The sequence below is a fragment of the Pseudophryne corroboree genome, unplaced genomic scaffold (assembly GCF_028390025.1).
Source record: "Pseudophryne corroboree isolate aPseCor3 unplaced genomic scaffold, aPseCor3.hap2 scaffold_99, whole genome shotgun sequence".
In the NCBI taxonomy this organism is placed as follows: Eukaryota; Metazoa; Chordata; class Amphibia; order Anura; family Myobatrachidae; genus Pseudophryne; species Pseudophryne corroboree.
The window spans coordinates 1,198,163-1,218,629 of NW_026970570.1; the positions used below are offsets into that span (position 1 = coordinate 1,198,163).

The following is a 20,467-nucleotide window of genomic DNA, read 5'->3' on the forward strand; positions in this document are numbered from 1 at the left end:
AAATGAGCTTACATTAAAGCACACTCGTTCTATCTTTAAACAGATAAAATAAAACCCCAATAAGATGGGGCAAGGAAAAAATGAGATAAAACTCAGTTTTGCTCCTCTCCACGGAAATCTTTAGTAAAAGGCGAAAGATTTGTTCGTTCTGAAGAGAAACCAGAGCATGACCAAGATTCCACCTGTCGCCTGAGTGCCATGCCAGCAGTTCTTATTCAGCTCAAAGTGAGCACCCAATTTGAAAGAAAGAAAGCAGATTTCTCACCAGGCTTCCCCTAGCTATAAACATGGTTTGTATTTTTTTCCATGTGTTCCCAGATCTTTCAAGCAATTAGTATAGTCAAGAAAGTTCTGTTTGAAAAGAAACAAACATTTACTGTCATTTCTATGCAAATGAGCTTACATTAAAGCACACTCGTTCTATCTTTAAACCGATAAAATAAAACCCCAATAAGATGGGGCATGCAAAATTTGAGATAAAACTCAGTTTTGCTCCTCTCCACGGAAATCTTTAGTAAAAGGCGAAAGATTTGTTCGTTCTGAAGAGAAACCAGAGCATGACCAAGATTCCACCTGTCGCCTGAGTGCCATGCCAGCCAGGGCCGGCTCCAGGCCTACTAGCACCCTGAGCGAGAAAATGTAAAAGTGCCCCCCCCCCCATGCGCGCGCCGAAGGCGCGCGCGCCCTTGGAAAAGTGGGCGTGGCCTCTTGAAAAAGTGGGCGTGGTCTCGTCCCCCAGCAGTGCCAGCTACACATGACATGCCCTCCAGCAGTGCCAGCTACACGTGCTAGTGTTCACTTTTTAGGGCAGGTTGCTGATCACAGGGAGGGCACATTTTTAAGTTAGGTGGGCAAAATGATGTACATACTGTAATGCTTGTTGTTCCCATTTCCACACGCTAAACCATGGACAGTGCGCGCCGAAGGCGCGCAGCAAAAATTTAGGGGAGTTACTTCGTGGGGAAGGTGCGTAGCCACATTATAGTGGCAATTCACATTACACCACACAGTAGTGCAGCTAATACACATTGCACCAGGTAGAACCTCCTATAAGAGCACGTTAGACACATTGCGCCAGGTAGAGCACTGAGACACACTGCCCAGCCACAGACGCCTAGCGGGAACACTACATGATATGCCCCCCAGCAGTGCCAGCTACACATGACATGCCCCCCAGCAGTGCCAGCTACACGTGACATGCCCCCCAGCAGTGCCAGCTACATAAATGGCCACACAGTTCCAGATGGATAAATGCCCCCACAGCGCAGATATGCCCCCACAGTGCCACATACATTAATGCCCTCACAGTGCAAGATATGCCCCCACAGTGCAAGAAATGTCCCCACAGTGCAAGAAATGCCCCCACAGTGCAAGAAATGCCCCCACGGTGCCAGATACATAAATGCCCCCACGGTGCCAGATACATAAATGCCCCCACGGTGCCAGATACATAAATGCCCCCACGGTGCCTGATACATAAATGCCCCCACGGTGCCAGATACATAAATGCCCCCACGGTGCCAGATACATAAATGCCCCCACGGTGCCAGATACATAAATGTCCCCACGGTGCCTGATACATAAATGCCCCCACGGTGCATGATACATAAATGCCCCCACGGTGCATGATACATAAATGCCCCCACGGTGCCTGATACATAAATGCCCCCACGGTGCCTGATACATAAATGCCCCCACAGAGCCAGATAAATGCCCCCACAGTGCCAGATATGTCCCCACAGTGCCAGATATGCCCCCACAGTGCCAGATATGCCCCCACGGTGCCAGAAATGCCCCCACAGTGCCAGATAAATGCCCCCAGTGCCAGATAAATGCCCCCACAGTGCCAGATAAATGCCCCCACAGTGCCAGAAATGCCCCCACAGTGCCAGAAATGCCCCCACAGTGCCAGAAATGCCCCCACAGTGCCAGATATGCCCCCACAGTGCCAGATATGCCCCCACAGTGCCTGATATGTCCCCACAGTGCCAGAAATGCCCCCATAGTGCCAGAAATGCCCCCACAGTGCCAGATAAATGCCCCCACAGAGCCAGATAAATGCCCCCACAGAGCCAGATAAATGCCCCCACAGAGCCAGATAAATGCCCCCACAGTGCCAGAAATGCCCCCACAGTGCCAGAAATGCCCACACAGTGCCAGAAATGCCCCCACAGTGCCAGAAATGTCCCCACAGTGCCTGATATGCCCCCACAGGGCCAGATATGTCCCCACAGTGCCAAATATGCCCCCACAGAGCCAGATATGCAATGCCCCCACAGTGCCAGAAATGCCCCCACAGTGCCAGAAATGCCCCCCACAGAGCCAGAAATGCCCCCACAGTGCCAGAAATGCCCCCACATAACCAAAAATGCCCCCTGTGTGCCAGAAATGCCCCCACAGTGCGGATCTCCCCCCCCCCAAAAAAAAAAAATACCTGCGGCGCTGGGGAGGAGTACTGCTGTCCGCCTGTGTGGGAGCGCTGGCGGGCGGGAGGCCGGGCGAGTGAGCCTGAGCCTGGGTCCGGGCTGGCGGGCGGGTGGGCGGCCACTTGTGCAGGCGGGCTATGCGCGCGCCGGCGTCTGACGTTAGATACCGGCGCCGCGCAGCGCGCATACACAGCGCGACCGCCAAATGCTGCAGCAGCACACACACAGGGCCGGCTCCAGCATCGAATATGGCGGCGCCAGCGCGTGGCGCCCATTAAGGGTGGCGCCCTGCGCGGCCGCTCTATTCGAACATGCCTAGAGCCGGCCCTGATGCCAGCAGTCCTCATTCAGCTCAAAGTGAGCACCCAATTTGAAAGAAAGAAAGCAGATTTCTCACCAGGCTTCCCCTTGCTATAAGCATGGTTTGTACTCTTTTCCATGTGCTCCCAGATCTTTCAAGCAATTAGTATGGTCAAGAAAGTTCTGCTTGAAAAGAAACAGACATTTACTGTCATTGTTATACAAATAAACTTACATTAAAGCTAACAAGAAAGCACACTCGTTCTGTCTTTAAACTGATAAAAGAAACCCCAATAATATGGGGCATGCAAAAATTGAGATAAAACTCAGTTTTGCTCCTCTCCACGGAAATCTTTAATAAAAGGCGAAATATTTGTTAGTTCTGAAGAGAAACCAGAGCATGACCAAGATTCCACCTGTCGCCTGAGTGCCATGCCAGCAGTCCTCATTCAGATCAAAGTGAGCGCCCAATTTGAAAGAAAGCAGATTTCTCACCTGGCTTCTCCTTGCTATAAGCATGGTTTGTACTGTATTCCATGTGCTCCCAGATCTTTCAAGCAAGTAGCATGGTCAAGAAAGTTCTGTTTGAAAAGAAACAAACATTTACTGTAATTTCTATGCAAATGAGCTTTCATTAAAGCACACTCATTCTATCTTTAAACTGATAAAAGAAACCCCAAAAAGATGGGGCATGCAAAAATTGAGGTAAAACTCAGTTTTGCTCCTCTCCACGGAAATCTTTAGTAAAAGGCGAAAGATTTGTTCGTTCTGAAGAGAAACCAGAGCATGACCAAGATTTTCATCTGAAAATATGTGTTCTCCCTGCAGTTGTTGTCCCCAGATGAGAGTTCCCTTGTGCTGCCTCAGTTGAATCTCCTTTACTTGACAGAGATGTGCCTGAGCAGCGGCCCTCCCCAGCCCTATCCCAAATCATACTTATTTTGCATAGGAGATACCATGGTCATGAAGATTGTTCTCCCAGGGTGAGGTTCATTCATTGCATTCTGGGTATGCTGACCCCTGTGATTTCCCCAAATGTGGGAAACTCGACTGCATTATTTGTGGTAGTGGGGGACTGTGTTTGTGCTTTCCTCTGGTCAGCTCTGGTAAAAGTCAGATTTCTTTGTCTCAGATCTTCCTCTAGCCTTGTTCTTCTTTCGAGAGTTCCCTTGTGCTGCCTCAGTTGGATCTCCTTCACTTGACAGGGGGTGCCCGAGCAGCAATCCTCCACAGCTCTAGCCCAACTCCTACTTACCTGCCAGGTGAGATACTATGATCTTCACTGTTAGGGCAATCAGGATGTGGAATTCCCTGCCAGGGAAGGTGGTAATGGTGGACTCTGTAATTGGATTTAAAAAAGGAATGGATACATTTCTGAATGAAAAAGCTATCCAAGGTTATAATACTTAAAATATCAACATGGTTAATCCGGGGGTAACATGAGTTATAGTAGCTAACTAGTCATAAAACATTATTCAGCAAGTATGTAGAATCATCACAACTTAAAACAGGTTGAACACGATGGGCAATTTGCCTCTATTCAACCTCAAAAACTATGTTACTATATGTTACTATATTACTATGTTACTGTAGTATACAGAAAACCAAAATGCAATGAACAGTGATAGTGAGCACTGATGAGGATACTAGAACTGACACTGAGCAGCAAGATGCAGCACTGGACTATTAGTAATGTACTGTAGTATGCTGAGCACCACAATGCAGCACAAGACAATGAGCAGTGATACTGAGCACTGATGAGGATACTACTGAGAACTGACACTGAGCAGGAGAGACACACTACTAGTATTACTGAGCAGCAATAAGTAACCACTGATACTGAGCACTGATATTGAGATTTCCACTGAGAGAACATAGCCACGTCCATTCCGCTCTATCTTCAATGCACGAGTAAAAATGGCGGCAACGCGCAGCTCTTTATATGGAATCCGAATCTCGCGAGAATCCGACAGCGGGATGATGACATTTTCCCTTTTTCAGGTTTTCCGAGTCAGGCGGGAACAACCGAGCCTGCCTCGGACCAGTGTAAACAACGTGGAGTTCGTGGGGAATTCGGTTCTCGGAGAACCGAACCCGCTCCTCTCTACCTTATACCTATCAATTTTTTTATTTTCAATCTAAGCCCCTGCAGTTTTCTGTAAGCATCTGCTTCGCTATGATGATCAACAAGTCACAAGGGCAAACACTCAGGGCTTGAGGCGTAGATCTTAGGACCAGCTGCTACAAGCATGGCAGAGGTGTCACTATCACTGGTGACACCCAGAGAGGTGGCGAGGGAGATTGTAATGCAGTGCGCGCAGATAAGCAGCGCAATGGTAAAAAGGAGGCATGGTTTCATAGGTAGGGGCGTGGCCTGGTGGCCTGAATCTACATTTTGTTGCTCCGGGTGTCCCGGGGGTTGGGGGCTGCACCCGGGGACTAGTGTGTGAGCGGTGCTGGCTCCTGCACAGTGAAAGGGCATGGCCACCCAGCATGACGCCTCCCTTCTTGACCATGCTGTAATTGCAGTCGCACTGCAGTTCAGCGTGATCATAAAAAATGATGTAGCCTCCTGCTGGTGCAGACTGTATGTGCGCGCAGGAAGCCGCCACCATTTTTGTGATCACAGCGGCTGAATGTGATGTCATACAGCCGCTGTGACCACGCCCCCTGTGTCTCCTCCGTTGCAGACCCCATTTTGAAGCCTTGCCCCCGCACCGCTCCATCCCTGACTTGGAAATGGAGTGTTGCTGACCCACCTATCCCCCCCCCCCCCGCCCCGATTGACAGGCAGAGGCGATCGCATTCTCTGCGGGGTGCCACAGAAAATGCAGGCACATGCGTATGCTCTTAGCAATTTTTGCAGTTGGATCGCTTATTGTGATTGCAATCCAACCTGAATCAGGCCCTATTACCTATCACAATGCGCTGCGGGCAGTACAAAATTGGGTTAATATAGGAGAAAAACCCCCAGACCTGTGCTCCTTAACTGTACCTGGTGGCTAGTGGAGCGGCTGCCCAGTAATCAGTGTCCACGCCAGTGCGCACACGGTCCACCCCCTACGGCCACGCTCCCCTTCATCAGCGGCCTCGTGATCCGGAAGGGTGGTGTGTGTGTGACTGACCTTAGGATGAAACCGGAGCCTCCGCTGCAGTGACCCAGCAACCAGGGCATGGGAGTATACAGCGCCGCTGGGAGTGATGAAGCTGCAGTAAAGATGTCTATTAGACCTAGCCTGCTGCAGCCCTTGTAGATTCTCATAAAACAAGTTCTTCTTTTCTTGTCAAAATTTATAGCTAAGAATAGGCTGCCTGAGGCAGGCCCCTGTTAAGTGGCCTGCTACTGAAGGCACCAACTACAAACTGAGCTCCCTGTTCATGGAAGCGGGGTTATAGAGGAGAATGCACTGAGCATCTTGGGAACAGTCAAAAGCTTTGAGCCGGTTGGTGCCTCAGATCAAGATCCTACTCTACACCCCAATGTGAATCCTTGTGGAGTCCAGTGTACCCCACAGAAGAAATTAATGTGTCACACCCATTGGCAGCAACCTTAGAATAGCTGCTGACGGGCACAATTGAGAATGGAAGGGGGGGGGGGGGACATTTGAATCCAGCACATAAATGCAATTCAAATATGTAATTTGTACCTTCCTATTTTAAAATATAATGGATGAACCTCACCATGTGAGAACAATCTTCATGATCAAGAGATCTCATATGCAAAATAAGTATGAGTTGGGATAGGGCTGGGGAGGGTGGCTGCTCGGGCAGCCCCTCCCCCGTCAAGTTAAGGAGATTCAACTGAGGAAGCACAAGGGAACTCTCGTCTGGGGACAACAACTGCAGGGAGACCACATCTTTTCAGATGAACATGGGAGGGCGGAAGGCTGCCTAATACTGAAGCACCATCAAATATCAAACCATATGCAACATCAAGTACAAGCATTCCTGGGGGAAGGTCTGCAGCAGACGGATTTGCATACAGTGATGTTATCCAAGCAGTGGGCCAAAGTTGGCTGGAACCCTCATCTGCATATGAAAAGAGAAAAGGGGCGTGCAGGGCATGGCGGCCTTTTGCAGTGCTTGGATGACCCCTAGTTCTCATTAAACACCCACACCCTCCTTTGGTGTGGGGCTCATGTTGGCCATGCCCCATCCCCTGAAGCATTCAAGCTGATTTCTTGCAGCAGCTGGGCACTGTAACAGCTCCAGAGCTGTTCTGTAAGGCAAGTAAAAGGGTGTGGGCCCTGCAGCACCACCTGTAGTTCGCATTGTGCGTTGGAAGGCACAAAGTAAGCAGACGGGAGGAGAAGTCAGGATAGTGCGCAAGGGCATCCTTTTCTCTTAGTCCGTAGAGGATGCTGGGGTCACATTAAGAACCATGGGGTATAGACGGGATCCGCAAGAGACATGGGCACTTTAAGACTATCAAAGGGTGTGAACTGGCTCCTCCCTCTATGCCCCTCCTCCAGACTCCAGTTATAGGAACTGTGCCCAGGGAGACGGACATTTCGAGGAAAGGATTTATTGTTAAACTAAGGTGAGCATCTTACCAGCTCACACCTTAAGCATGCCGCAGAACGTGGCATTCAACAGAACACAAGCCAACGGCATGAACAATTGCAGCAAAAAGCTGACCAGAACCATAACACAACATGTGTATAACCACAAGTAATAACTGCAGACACAGTATGGACTGGGACGGGTGCCCAGCATCCTCTACAGACTAAGAGAAAAGGATTTACCGGTAGGTATTAAAATCCTATTTTCTCATACGACCTAGAGGATGCTGGGGTCACATTAAGAACCATGGGGTTATACCAAAGCTCTTGAACGGGTGGAAGAGTGCGTACGACTCTGCAGCACCGAATGACCCAACTTGAGGTTATCATCGGCAAGGATGCAGTGGCGTTAATGTTTCCTGGTGTCAACCTGTATTATTTCAGTAGATATTGAAATGAGGATGCATCTTGCTGCCTTTCCAATGAAGCAAGTTTAATTTAGTAATAGGTGAAAAACCATCCCTACAAAGATGTTAATCAGATACTTGGCTTTGTGGACACTTTTCAGAGAACAAATTAGTTAGCATAAAAATAAAGCCAGAAAATGAAGAGCTGTTTAATCACTCAATTGGATTTTTCTGCCAGCATATTTCATTTTCTCTGCAACCCACTGCTAAATTGTGCTTCCTAGCTGTTTTTTGATAAAATCACTTAATCAAATCTAACTCTGATTACATCAGAGTAGGCCAGGTACCCTACACCATAAGAGGGGGTTTGAAATTTTGACTTGTCTACTTAAAGATCACCAAAATCTGATGACAAGGTCAATAACATCCCTGGGTGGGATTGAACCACCAACCCTTTGGTTAATAACCAAACACACTAACCGATTGCACCACAGAGACACTTTGCAAAAGAACATACTGACAAAGGCTAATAAGCATTCATCTAGAACAATTCCTAGAAAACTTTAAAAAGTCAATAATCTGGAGAGATTTTGTAAGATGTTTCTTCCATCAACCAATGAAGAAACGCATTGGTACTTTCCCATGATGAGTGAGTGCTTCAGGATCTCTTGCACTTACATGTGCAGCAGAGTACTGCAATGGAAGCATGCTGGGCCCATAACCCAGAGGTAGGCAGATTGAAACTATCCTCTGCTATATGCATTTTTTTTTGTTAAAGTAATCCAAAACTGGGATTGATATTTTTGCTCTTTTATTTTTACTTAAAGTACAATAAATTTTACCATTTTAATTTGTTTTAATAGTATATTGACAGTATTGTTTTCTTTCAAAAATCCACTTAATTTTCTTTACCCTATTATTAAAATGGTAATTGACAAAAACAAACTACATTGTCACCAGAAGAGCAATACAAAATGTACAAGTGATATATTAAAATCATCTTTCCAGCTTGAATTTCAATGATGCATTGGGGCAACGATTTTGTGAGAAACATCTTCACCCTTAAATAAAGATTTTCTTAATTCCTTACCTGTGTGCTAATTAGATATCACCTTGTTTTCACATTAAACAGACTTCCACATGAGAAAGCAGCAAGGATGCAGTGGCGTTAATGTTTCCTGGTGTCAACCTGTATTATTTCAGTAGATATTGAAATGAGGATGCATCTTGCTGCCTTTCCAATGAAGCAAGTTTAATTTAGTAATAGGTGAAAAACCATCCCTACAAAGATGTTAATCAGATACTTGGCTTTGTGGACACTTTTCAGAGAACAAATTTGTTAGCATAAAAATAAAGCCAGAAAATGAAGAGCTGTTTAATCACTCAATTGGATTTTTTTGCCAGCATATTTCTTTTTCTCTGCAAACCACTGCTAAATTGTGCTTCCTAGCTGTTTTTATAAAATCACTGAATCAAATCTAACTCTGATTACATCAGAGAAGGCCAGGTACCCTACACCATAACAGGGGTTTTTGAAATTTTGACTTGTCTACTTAAATATCACCAAAATCTGATCACAAGGTCAATTACGTCCCTGGGTGGGATTGAACCACCAACCTTTTGATTAATAGCTGAACACACTAACCGATTGCGCCACAGAGACACTTTGCAAAAAGAATATACTGACAAAGACTAATAAGCATTCATCCAGAACGTTTCCTAGAAAAACTTTAAAAAGTCAATAATCTGGAGAGTTTTTGTAAGATGTTTCTTCCAGCAACCAATGAAGAAACACATTGGTACTTTCGCATGATGAGTGAGTGCTTCAGGATCTCTTGCACTTACATGTGCAGCAGAGTACTGCAATGGAAGCATGCTGGGCCCATAACCCAGAGGTAGGCAGATTGAAACTATCCTTTGCTATATGCATTTTTTTTTTGTTCATTAAAGTAATCCAAAACTGGGATTGATATTTTAGCTTTTATTTTTACTTAAAGTACAATAACTTTTACCATTTTAATTTGTTTTAATAGTATATTGACAGTATTGTTTTCTTTCAAAAATCCACTTAATTTTCTTTACCCTATTATTAAAATGGTAATTGACAAAAACAAACTACATTGTCACCAGAAGAGCAATACAAAATGTACAAGTGATATATTAAAATCATCTTTCCAGCTTGAATTTCAATGATGCATTGGGGCAATGATTTTGTGAGAAACATCTTTACCCTTAAATAAAGATTTTCTTAATTCCTTACCTGTGTGCTAATTAGATATCACCTTGTTTTCACATTAAACAGACTTCCACATGAGAAAGCAGCAAGGATGCAGTGGCGTTAATGTTTCCTGGTGTCAACCTGTATTATTTCAGTAGATATTGAAATGAGGATGCATCATCTTGCTGCCTTTCCAATGAAGCAAGTTTAATTTAGTAATAGGTGAAAAACCATCCCTACAAATATGTTAATCAGATACTTGGCTTTGTGGACACTTTTCAGAGAACAAATTTGTTATCATAAAAATAAAGCCAGAAAATGAAGAGCTGTTTAATCACTCAATTGTATTTTTCTGCCAGCATTTTTCTTTTTCTCTGCAACCCACTGCTAAATTGTGCTTCCTAGCTGTTTTTTTATAAAATCACTTAATCAAATCTAACTCTGATTACATCAGAGAAGGCCAGGTACCCTACACTATAAGAAGGGGTTTGCAATTTTGACTTGTCTACTTAAATATCACCAAAATCTGATCACAAGGTCAATTACGTCCCTGGGTGGGATTGAACCACCAACCTTTTGATTAATAGCTGAACACACTAACCGATTGCGCCACAGAGACACTTTGCAAAAAGAATATACTGACAAAGACTAATAAGCATTCATCTAGAACGTTTCCTAGAAAAACTTTAAAAAGTCAATAATCTGGAGAGTTTTTGTAAGATGTTTCTTCCAGCAACCAATGAAGAAACACATTGGTACTTTCGCATGATGAGTGAGTGCTTCAGGATCTCTTGCACTTACATGTGCAGCAGAGTACTGCAATGGAAGCATGCTGGGCCCATAACCCAGAGGTAGGCAGATTGAAACTATCCTTTGCTATATGCATTTTTTTTTTGTTCATTAAAGTAATCCAAAACTGGGATTGATATTTTAGCTTTTATTTTTACTTAAAGTACAATAACTTTTACCATTTTAATTTGTTTTAATAGTATATTGACAGTATTGTTTTCTTTCAAAAATCCACTTAATTTTCTTTACCCTATTATTAAAATGGTAATTGACAAAAACAAACTACATTGTCACCAGAAGAGCAATACAAAATGTACAAGTGATATATTAAAATCATCTTTCCAGCTTGAATTTCAATGATGCATTGGGGCAATGATTTTGTGAGAAACATCTTTACCCTTAAATAAAGATTTTCTTAATTCCTTACCTGTGTGCTAATTAGATATCACCTTGTTTTCACATTAAACAGACTTCCACATGAGAAAGCAGCAAGGATGCAGTGGCGTTAATGTTTCCTGGTGTCAACCTGTATTATTTCAGTAGATATTGAAATGAGGATGCATCTTGCTGCCTTTCCAATGAAGCAAGTTTAATTTAGTAATAGGTGAAAAACCATCCCTACAAATATGTTAATCAGATACTTGGCTTTGTGGACACTTTTCAGAGAACAAATTAGTTAGCATAAAAATAAAGCCAGAAAATGAAGAGCTGTTTAATCACTCAATTGGATTTTTCTGCCAGCATATTTCTTTTTCTCTGCAACCCACTGCTAAATTGTGCTTCCTAGCTGTTTTTATAAAATCACTGAATCAAATCTAACTCTGATTACATCAGAGAAGGCCAGGTACCCTACACCATAACAGGGGGTTTGAAATTTTGACTTGTCTGCTTAAAGATCACCAAAATCTGATAACAAGGTCAATTAAGTCCCTGGGTGGGATTGAACCACCAACCTTTTGGTTAATAGCCTTACACACTAACTGATTGCGCCACAGCGACACTTTGCAAAAGTACTTACTGACAAAGGCTAATAAGCATTCATCTAGAACGATTCCTAGAAACATTTTAAAAAGTCAATAATGTGGAGAGTTTTTGTAAGATGTTTCTTCCATCAACCAATGAAGAAACACATTGGTACTTTCCCATGATGAGTGAGTGCTTCAGGATCTCTTGCACTTACATGTGCAGCAGAGTACTGTAATGGAAGCATGCTGGGTCCATAACCCAGAGGTAGGCAGATTGAAACTATCCTCTGCTATATGCATTTTTTTTTGTTCATTAAAGTAATCCAAAACTGGGATTGATATTTTAGCTTTTATTTTTACTTAAAGTACAATAACTTTTACCATTTTAATTTGTTTTAATAGTATATTGACAGTATTGTTTTCTTTCAAAAATCCAATTAATTTTCTTTACCCGATTATTAAAATGGTAACTGACAAAAACAAACTACATTGTCACCAGAAGAGCAATACAAAATGTACAAGTGATATATTAAAATCATCTTTCCAGCTTGAATTTCAATGATGCATTGGGGCAACGATTTTGTGAGAAACATCTTCACCCTTAAATAAAGATTTTCTTAATTCCTTACCTGTGTGCTAATTAGATATCACCTTGTTTTCACATTAAACAGACTTCCACATGAGAAAGCAGCAAGGATGCAGTGGCGTTAATGTTTCCTGGTGTCAACCTGTATTATTTCAGTAGATATTGAAATGAGGATGCATCTTGCTGCCTTTCCAATGAAGCAAGTTTAATTTAGTAATAGGTGAAAAACCATCCCTACAAAGGTGTTAATCAGAGACTTGGCTTTGTGGACACTTTTCAGAGAACAAATTTGTTATCATAAAAATAAAGCCAGAAAATGAAGAGCTGTTTAATCACTCAATTGTATTTTTCTGCCAGCATTTTTCTTTTTCTCTGCAACCCACTGCTAAATTGTGCTTCCTAGCTGTTTTTTTTATAAAATCACTTAATCAAATCTAACTCTGATTACATCAGAGAAGGCCAGGTACCCTACACCATAAGAGGGGGTTTGCAATTTTGACTTGTCTACTTAAATATCACCAAAATCTGATCACAAGGTCAATTACGTCCCTGGGTGGGATTGAACCACCAACCTTTTGATTAATAGCTGAACACACTAACCGATTGCGCCACAGAGACACTTTGCGAAAAGAATATACTGACAAAGACTAATAAGCATTCATCTAGAACGTTTCCTAGAAAAACTTTAAAAAGTCAATAATCTGGAGAGTTTTTGTAAGATGTTTCTTCCAGCAACCAATGAAGAAACACATTGGTACTTTCGCATGATGAGTGAGGGCTTCAGGATCTCTTGCACTTACATGTGCAGCAGAGTACTGCAATGGAAGCATGCTGGGCCCATAACCCAGAGGTAGGCAGATTGAAACTATCCTTTGCTATATGCATTTTTTTTTTGTTCATTAAAGTAATCCAAAACTGGGATTGATATTTTAGCTTTTATTTTTACTTAAAGTACAATAACTTTTACCATTTTAATTTGTTTTAATAGTATATTGACAGTATTGTTTTCTTTCAAAAATCCACTTAATTTTCTTTACCCTATTATTAAAATGGTAATTGACAAAAACAAACTACATTGTCACCAGAAGAGCAATACAAAATGTACAAGTGATATATTAAAATCATCTTTCCAGCTTGAATTTCAATGATGCATTGGGGCAATGATTTTGTGAGAAACATCTTTACCCTTAAATAAAGATTTTCTTAATTCCTTACCTGTGTGCTAATTAGATATCACCTTGTTTTCACATTAAACAGACTTCCACATGAGAAAGCAGCAAGGATGCAGTGGCGTTAATGTTTCCTGGTGTCAACCTGTATTATTTCAGTAGATATTGAAATGAGGATGCATCTTGCTGCCTTTCCAATGAAGCAAGTTTAATTTAGTAATAGGTGAAAAACCATCCCTACAAATATGTTAATCAGATACTTGGCTTTGTGGACACTTTTCAGAGAACAAATTAGTTAGCATAAAAATAAAGCCAGAAAATGAAGAGCTGTTTAATCACTCAATTGGATTTTTCTGCCAGCATATTTCTTTTTCTCTGCAACCCACTGCTAAATTGTGCTTCCTAGCTGTTTTTATAAAATCACTGAATCAAATCTAACTCTGATTACATCAGAGAAGGCCAGGTACCCTACACCATAACAGGGGGTTTGAAATTTTGACTTGTCTGCTTAAAGATCACCAAAATCTGATAACAAGGTCAATTAAGTCCCTGGGTGGGATTGAACCACCAACCTTTTGGTTAATAGCCTTACACACTAACTGATTGCGCCACAGCGACACTTTGCGAAAGTACTTACTGACAAAGGCTAATAAGCATTCATCTAGAACGATTCATAGAAACATTTTAAAAAGTCAATAATGTGGAGAGTTTTTGTAAGATGTTTCTTCCATCAACCAATGAAGAAACACATTGGTACTTTCCCATGATGAGTGAGTGCTTCAGGATCTCTTGCACTTACATGTGCAGCAGAGTACTGTTATGAAAGCATGCTGGGTCCATAACCCAGAGGTAGGCAGATTGAAACTATCCTCTGCTATATGCATTTTTTTTTTGTTAATTAAAGTAATCCAAAACTGGGATTGATATTTTTGCTCTTTTATTTTTACTTAAAGTACAATAACTTTTACCATTTTAATTTGTTTTAATAGTAAATTGACAGTATTGTTTTCTTTCAAAAATCCAATTAATTTTCTTTACCCGATTATTAAAATGGTAACTGACAAAAACAAACTACATTGTCACCAGAAGAGCAATACAAAATGTACAAGTGATATATTAAAATCATCTTTCCAGCTTGAATTTCAATGATGCATTGGGGCAACGATTTTGTGAGAAACATCTTCACCCTTAAATAAAGATTTTCTTAATTCCTTACCTGTGTGCTAATTAGATATCACCTTGTTTTCACATTAAACAGACTTCCACATGAGAAAGCAGCAAGGATGCAGTGGCGTTAATGTTTCCTGGTGTCAACCTGTATTATTTCAGTAGATATTGAAATGAGGATGCATCTTGCTGCCTTTCCAATGAAGCAAGTTTAATTTAGTAATAGGTGAAAAACCATCCCTACAAAGGTGTTAATCAGAGACTTGGCTTTGTGGACACTTTTCAGAGAACAAATTTGTTAGCATAAAAATAAAGCCAGAAAATGAAGAGCTGTTTAATCACTCAATTGGATTTTTTTGATAGCATATTTCTTTTTCTCTGCAACCCACTGCTAAATTGTGCTTCCTAGCTGTTTTTATAAAATCACTGAATCAAATCTAACTCTGATTACATCAGAGAAGGCCAGGTACCCTACACCATAACAGGGGTTTTCGAAATTTTGACTTGTCTACTTAAAGATCAACAAAATCTGATAACAAGGTCAATTATGTCCCTGGGTGGGATTGAACCACCAACCTTTTGGTTAATAGCTGTACACACTAACTGATTGCGCCACAGCGACACTTTGCAAAAGAACATACTGACAAAGGCTAATAAGCATTCATCTAGAACGTTTCCTATAAAAACTTTAAATAGTCAATAATCTGGAGAGTTTTTGTAAGATGTTTCGTCCATCAACCAATGAAGAAACACATTGGTACTTTCCCATGATGAGTGAGTGCTTCAGGATCTCTTGCACTTACATGTGCAGCAGAGTACTGTTATGAAAGCATGCTGGGTCCATAACCCAGAGGTAGGCAGATTGAAACTATCCTCTGCTATATGCATTTTTTTTTTGTTAATTAAAGTAATCCAAAACTGGGATTGATATTTTTGCTCTTTTATTTTTACTTAAAGTACAATAACTTTTACCATTTTAATTTGTTTTAATAGTATATTGACAGTATTGTTTTCTTTCAAAAATCCAATTACTTTTCTTTACCCGATTATTAAAATGGTAATTGACAAAAACAAACTACATTGTCACCAGAAGAGCAATACAAAATGTACAAGTGATATATTAAAATCATCTTTCCAGCTTGAATTTCAATGATGCAATGGGGCAACGATTTTGTGAGAAACATCTTCACCCTTAAATAAAGATTTTCTTAATTCCTTACCTGTGTGCTAATTAGATATCACTTTGTTTTCACATTAAACAGACTTCCACATGAGAAAACAGCAAAGATGCAGTGGCGTTAATGTTTCCTGGTGTCAACCTGTATTATTTCCGTAGATATTGAAATGAGGATGCATCTTGCTGCCTTTCCAATGAAGCAAGTTTAATTTAGTAATAGGTGAAAAACCATCCCTACAAAGATGTTAATCAGATACTTGGCTTTGTGGACACTTTTCAGAGAACAAATTTGTTAGCATAAAAATAAAGCCAGAAAATGAAGAGCTGTTTAATCACTCAATTGGATTTTTCTGCCAGCATTTTTCTTTTTCTCTGCAACCCACTGCTAAATTGTGCTTCCTAGCTGTTTTTTTTATAAAATCACTTAATCAAATCTAACTCTGATTACATCAGAGAAGGCCAGGTACCCTACACCATAAGAGGGGTTTTGCAATTTTGACTTGTCTACTTAAATATTACCAAAATCTGATCACAAGGTCAATTACGTCCCTGGGTGGGATTGAACCACCAACCTTCTGATTAATAGCTGAACACACTAACCGATTGCGCCACAGAGACACTTTGCAAAAAGTACATACTGACAAAGACTAATAAGCATTCATCTAGAACGTTTCCTAGAAAAACTTTAAAAAGTCAATAATCTGGAGAGTTTTTGTAAGATGTTTCTTCCAGCAACCAATGAAGAAACACATTGGTACTTTCGCATGATGAGTGAGTGCTTCAGGATCTCTTGCACTTACATGTGCAGCAGAGTACTGCACTGGAAGCATGCTGGGCCCATAACCCAGAGGTAGGCAGATTGAAACTATCCTTTGCTATACATTTTTTTTTGTTCATTAAAGTAATCCAAAACTGGGATTGATATTTTAGCTTTTATTTTTACTTAAAGTACAATAACTTTTACCATTTTAATTTGTTTTAATAGTATATTGACAGTATTGTTTTCTTTCAAAAATCCAATTAATTTTCTTTACCCGATTTTTAAAATGGTAATTGACAAAAACAAACTACATTGTCACCAGAAGAGCAATACAAAATGTACAAGTGATATATTAAAATCATCTTTCCAGCTTGAATTTCAATGATGCATTGGGGCAACGATTTTGTGAGAAACATCTTCACCCTTAAATAAAGATTTTCTTAATTCCTTACCTGTGTGCTAATTAGATATCACCTTGTTTTCACATTAAACAGACTTCCACATGAGAAAACAGCAAAGATGCAGTGGCGTTAATGTTTCCTGGTGTCAACCTGTATTATTTCCGTAGATATTGAAATGAGGATGCATCTTGCTGCCTTTCCAATGAAGCAAGTTTAATTTAGTAATAGGTGAAAAACCATCCCTACAAAAATGTTAATCAGATACTTGGCTTTGTGGACACTTTTCAGAGAACAAATTTGTTATCATAAAAATAAAGCCAGAAAATGAAGAGCTGTTTAATCACTCAATTGGATTTTTCTGCCAGCATTTTTCTTTTTCTCTGCAACCCACTGCTAAATTGTGCTTCCTAGCTGTTTTTTTTATAAAATCACTTAATCAAATCTAACTCTGATTACATCAGAGAAGGCCAGGTACCCTACACCATAAGAGGGGGTTTGCAATTTTGACTTGTCTACTTAAATATCACCAAAATCTGATCACAAGGTCAATTATGTCCCTGGGTGGGATTGAACCACCAACTTTTTGATTAATAGCTGAACACACTAACCAATTGCGCCACAGAGACACTTTGCAAAAAGTACATACTGACAAAGACTAATAAGCATTCATCTAGAACGTTTCCTAAAAAAACTTTAAAAAGTCAATAATCTGGAGAGTTTTTGTAAGATGTTTCTTCCAGCAACCAACGAAGAAACACATTGGTACTTTCGCATGATGAGTGAGTGCTTCAGGATCTCTTGCACTTACATGTGCAGCAGAGTACTGCAATGGAAGCATGCTGGGCCCATAACCCAGAGGTAGGCAGATTGAAACTATCCTTTGCTATATGCATTTTTTTTTGTTCATTAAAGTAATCCAAAACTGGGATTGATATTTTAGCTTTTATTTTTACTTAAAGTACAATAACTTTTACCATTTTAATTTGTTTTAATAGTATATTGACAGTATTGTTTTCTTTCAAAAATCCAATTAATTTTCTTTACCCGATTATTAAAATGGTAATTGACAAAAACAAACTACATTGTCACCAGAAGAGCAATACAAAATGTACAAGTGATACATTAAAATCATCTTTCCAGCTTGAATTTCAATGATGCATTGGGGCAACTATTACGTGAGAAACATCTTCACCCTTAAATAAAGATTTTCTTAATTCCTTACCTGTGTGCTAATTAGATATCACCTTGTTTTCACATTAAACAGACTTCCACATGAGAAAGCAGCAAGGATGCAGTGGCGTTAATGTTTCCTGGTGTCAACCTGTATTATTTCAGTAGATATTGAAATGAGGATGCATCTTGCTGCCTTTCCAATGAAGCAAGTTTAATTTAGTAATAGATGAAAAACCATCCCTACAAATATGTTAATCAGATACTTGGCTTTGTGGACACTTTTCAGAGAACAAATTAGTTAGCATAAAAATAAAGCCAGAAAATGAAGAGCGGTTTAATCACTCAATTGGATTTTTCTGCCAGCATATTTCTTTTTCTCTGCAACCCACTGCTAAATTGTGCTTCCTAGCTGTTTTTATAAAATCACTGAATCAAATCTAACTACATCAGAGAAGGCCAGGTACCCTACACCATAACAGGGGGTTTGAAATTTTGACTTGTCTACTTAAAGATCACCAAAATCTGATAACAAGGTCAATTAAGTCCCTGGGTGGGATTGAACCACCAACCTTTTGGTTAATAGCCTTACACACTAACTGATTGCGCCACAGCGACACTTTGCAAAAGTACATACTGACAAAGGCTAATAAGCATTCATCTAGAACGATTCCTAGAAACATTTTAAAAAGTCAATAATGTGGAGAGTTTTTGTAAGATGTTTCTTCCATCAACCAATGAAGAAACACATTGGTACTTTCCCATGATGAGTGAGTGCTTCAGGATCTTTTGCACTTACATGTGCAGCAGAGTACTGTAATGGAAGCATGCTGGGTCCATAACCCAGAGGTAGGCAGATTGAAACTATCCTCTGCTATATGCATTTTTTTTTGTTAATTAACGTAATCCAAAACTGGGATTGATATTTTTGCTCTTTTATTTTTACTTAAAGTACAATAACTTTTACCATTTTAATTTGTTTTAATAGTATATTGACAGTATTGTTTTCTTTCAAAAATCCACTTAATTTTCTTTACCCGATTATTAAAATGGTAATTGACAAAAACAAACTACATTGTCACCAGAAGAGCAATACAAAATGTACAAGTGATATATTAAAATCATCTTTCCAGCTTGAATTTCAATGATGCATTGGGGCAACGATTTTGTGAGAAACATCTTCACCCTTAAATAAAGATTTTCTTAATTCCTTACCTGTGTGCTAATTAGATATCACCTTGTTTTCACATTAAACAGACTTCCACATGAGAAAACAGTAAAGATGCAGTGGCGTTAATGTTTCCTGGTGTCAACCTGTATTATTTCCGTAGATATTGAAATGAGGATGCATCTTGCTGCCTTTCCAATGAAGCAAGTTTAATTTAGTAATAGGTGAAAAACCATCCCTACAAAGATGTTAATCAGATACTTGGCTTTGTGGACACTTTTCAGAGAACAAATTTGTTAGCATAAAAATAAAGCCAGAAAATGAAGAGCTGTTTAATCACTCAATTGGATTTTTCTGCCAGCATTATTCTTTTTCTCTGCAACCCACTGCTAAATTGTGCTTCCTAGCTGTTTTTTTATAAAATCACTTAATCAAATCTAACTCTGATTACATCAGAGAAGGCCAGGTACCCTACACCATAACAGGGGGTTTGCAATTTTGACTTGTCTACTTAAATATCACCAAAATCTGATCACAAGGTCAATTATGTCCCTGGGAGGGATTGAACCACCAACCTTTTGATTAATAGCTGAACACACTAACCGATTGCGCCACAGAGACACTTTGCAAAAAGTACATACTGACAAAGACTAATAAGCATTCATCTAGAACGTTTCCTAGAAAAACTTTAAAAAATCAATAATCTGGAGAGTTTTTGTAAGATGTTTCTTCCAGCAACCAATGAAGAAACACATTGGTACTTTCGCATGATGAGTGAGTGCTTCAGGATCTCTTGCACTTACATGTGCAGCAGAGTACTGCAATGAAAGCATGCTGGGCCCATAACCCAGAGGTAGGCAGATTGAAACTATCCTTTGCTATATGCATTTTTTTTTTTTGTTCATTAAAGTAATCCAAAACTGGGATTGATATTTTAGCTTTTATTTTTACTTAAAGTACAATAACTTTTACCATTTTAATTTGTTTTAATAGTATATTGACAGTATTGTTTTCTTTCAAAAATCCACTTAATTTTCTTTACCCTATTATTAAAATGGTAATTGACAAAAACAAACTACATTGTCACCAGAAGAGCAATACAAAATGTACAAGTGATATATTAAAATCATCTTTCCAGCTTGAATTTCAATGATGCATTGGGGCAACGATTTTGTGAGAAACATCTTCACCCTTAAATAAAGATTTTCTTAATTCCTTACCTGTGTGCTAATTAGATATCACCTTGTTTTCACATTAAACAG

At 40.0% G+C, this 20,467-nt stretch overlaps 5 non-coding genes across 5 annotated transcripts; 1 reads left to right on the forward strand and 4 right to left on the reverse strand.

Annotated features, from left to right (window-relative positions):
- Positions 1 to 52: 52 nt before the first annotated feature.
- On the reverse strand, positions 53 to 168 carry LOC135049111 (U5 spliceosomal RNA). The gene has a single exon (XR_010240879.1). It is a non-coding gene; the product is annotated as a U5 spliceosomal RNA (small nuclear RNA).
- A 275-nt stretch (positions 169 to 443) lies between these two features.
- On the reverse strand, positions 444 to 559 carry LOC135049074 (U5 spliceosomal RNA). The gene has a single exon (XR_010240843.1). It is a non-coding gene; the product is annotated as a U5 spliceosomal RNA (small nuclear RNA).
- A 2,453-nt stretch (positions 560 to 3,012) lies between these two features.
- LOC135049145 (U5 spliceosomal RNA) lies at positions 3,013 to 3,128 on the reverse strand. Its single transcript, XR_010240912.1, has one exon. It is a non-coding gene; the product is annotated as a U5 spliceosomal RNA (small nuclear RNA).
- A 270-nt stretch (positions 3,129 to 3,398) lies between these two features.
- On the reverse strand, positions 3,399 to 3,514 carry LOC135049044 (U5 spliceosomal RNA). Its single transcript, XR_010240813.1, has one exon. It is a non-coding gene; the product is annotated as a U5 spliceosomal RNA (small nuclear RNA).
- Positions 3,515 to 3,658: 144 nt separating this feature from the next.
- On the forward strand, positions 3,659 to 3,822 carry LOC135049383 (U1 spliceosomal RNA). The gene has a single exon (XR_010241139.1). It is a non-coding gene; the product is annotated as a U1 spliceosomal RNA (small nuclear RNA).
- Positions 3,823 to 20,467: the final 16,645 nt, after the last annotated feature.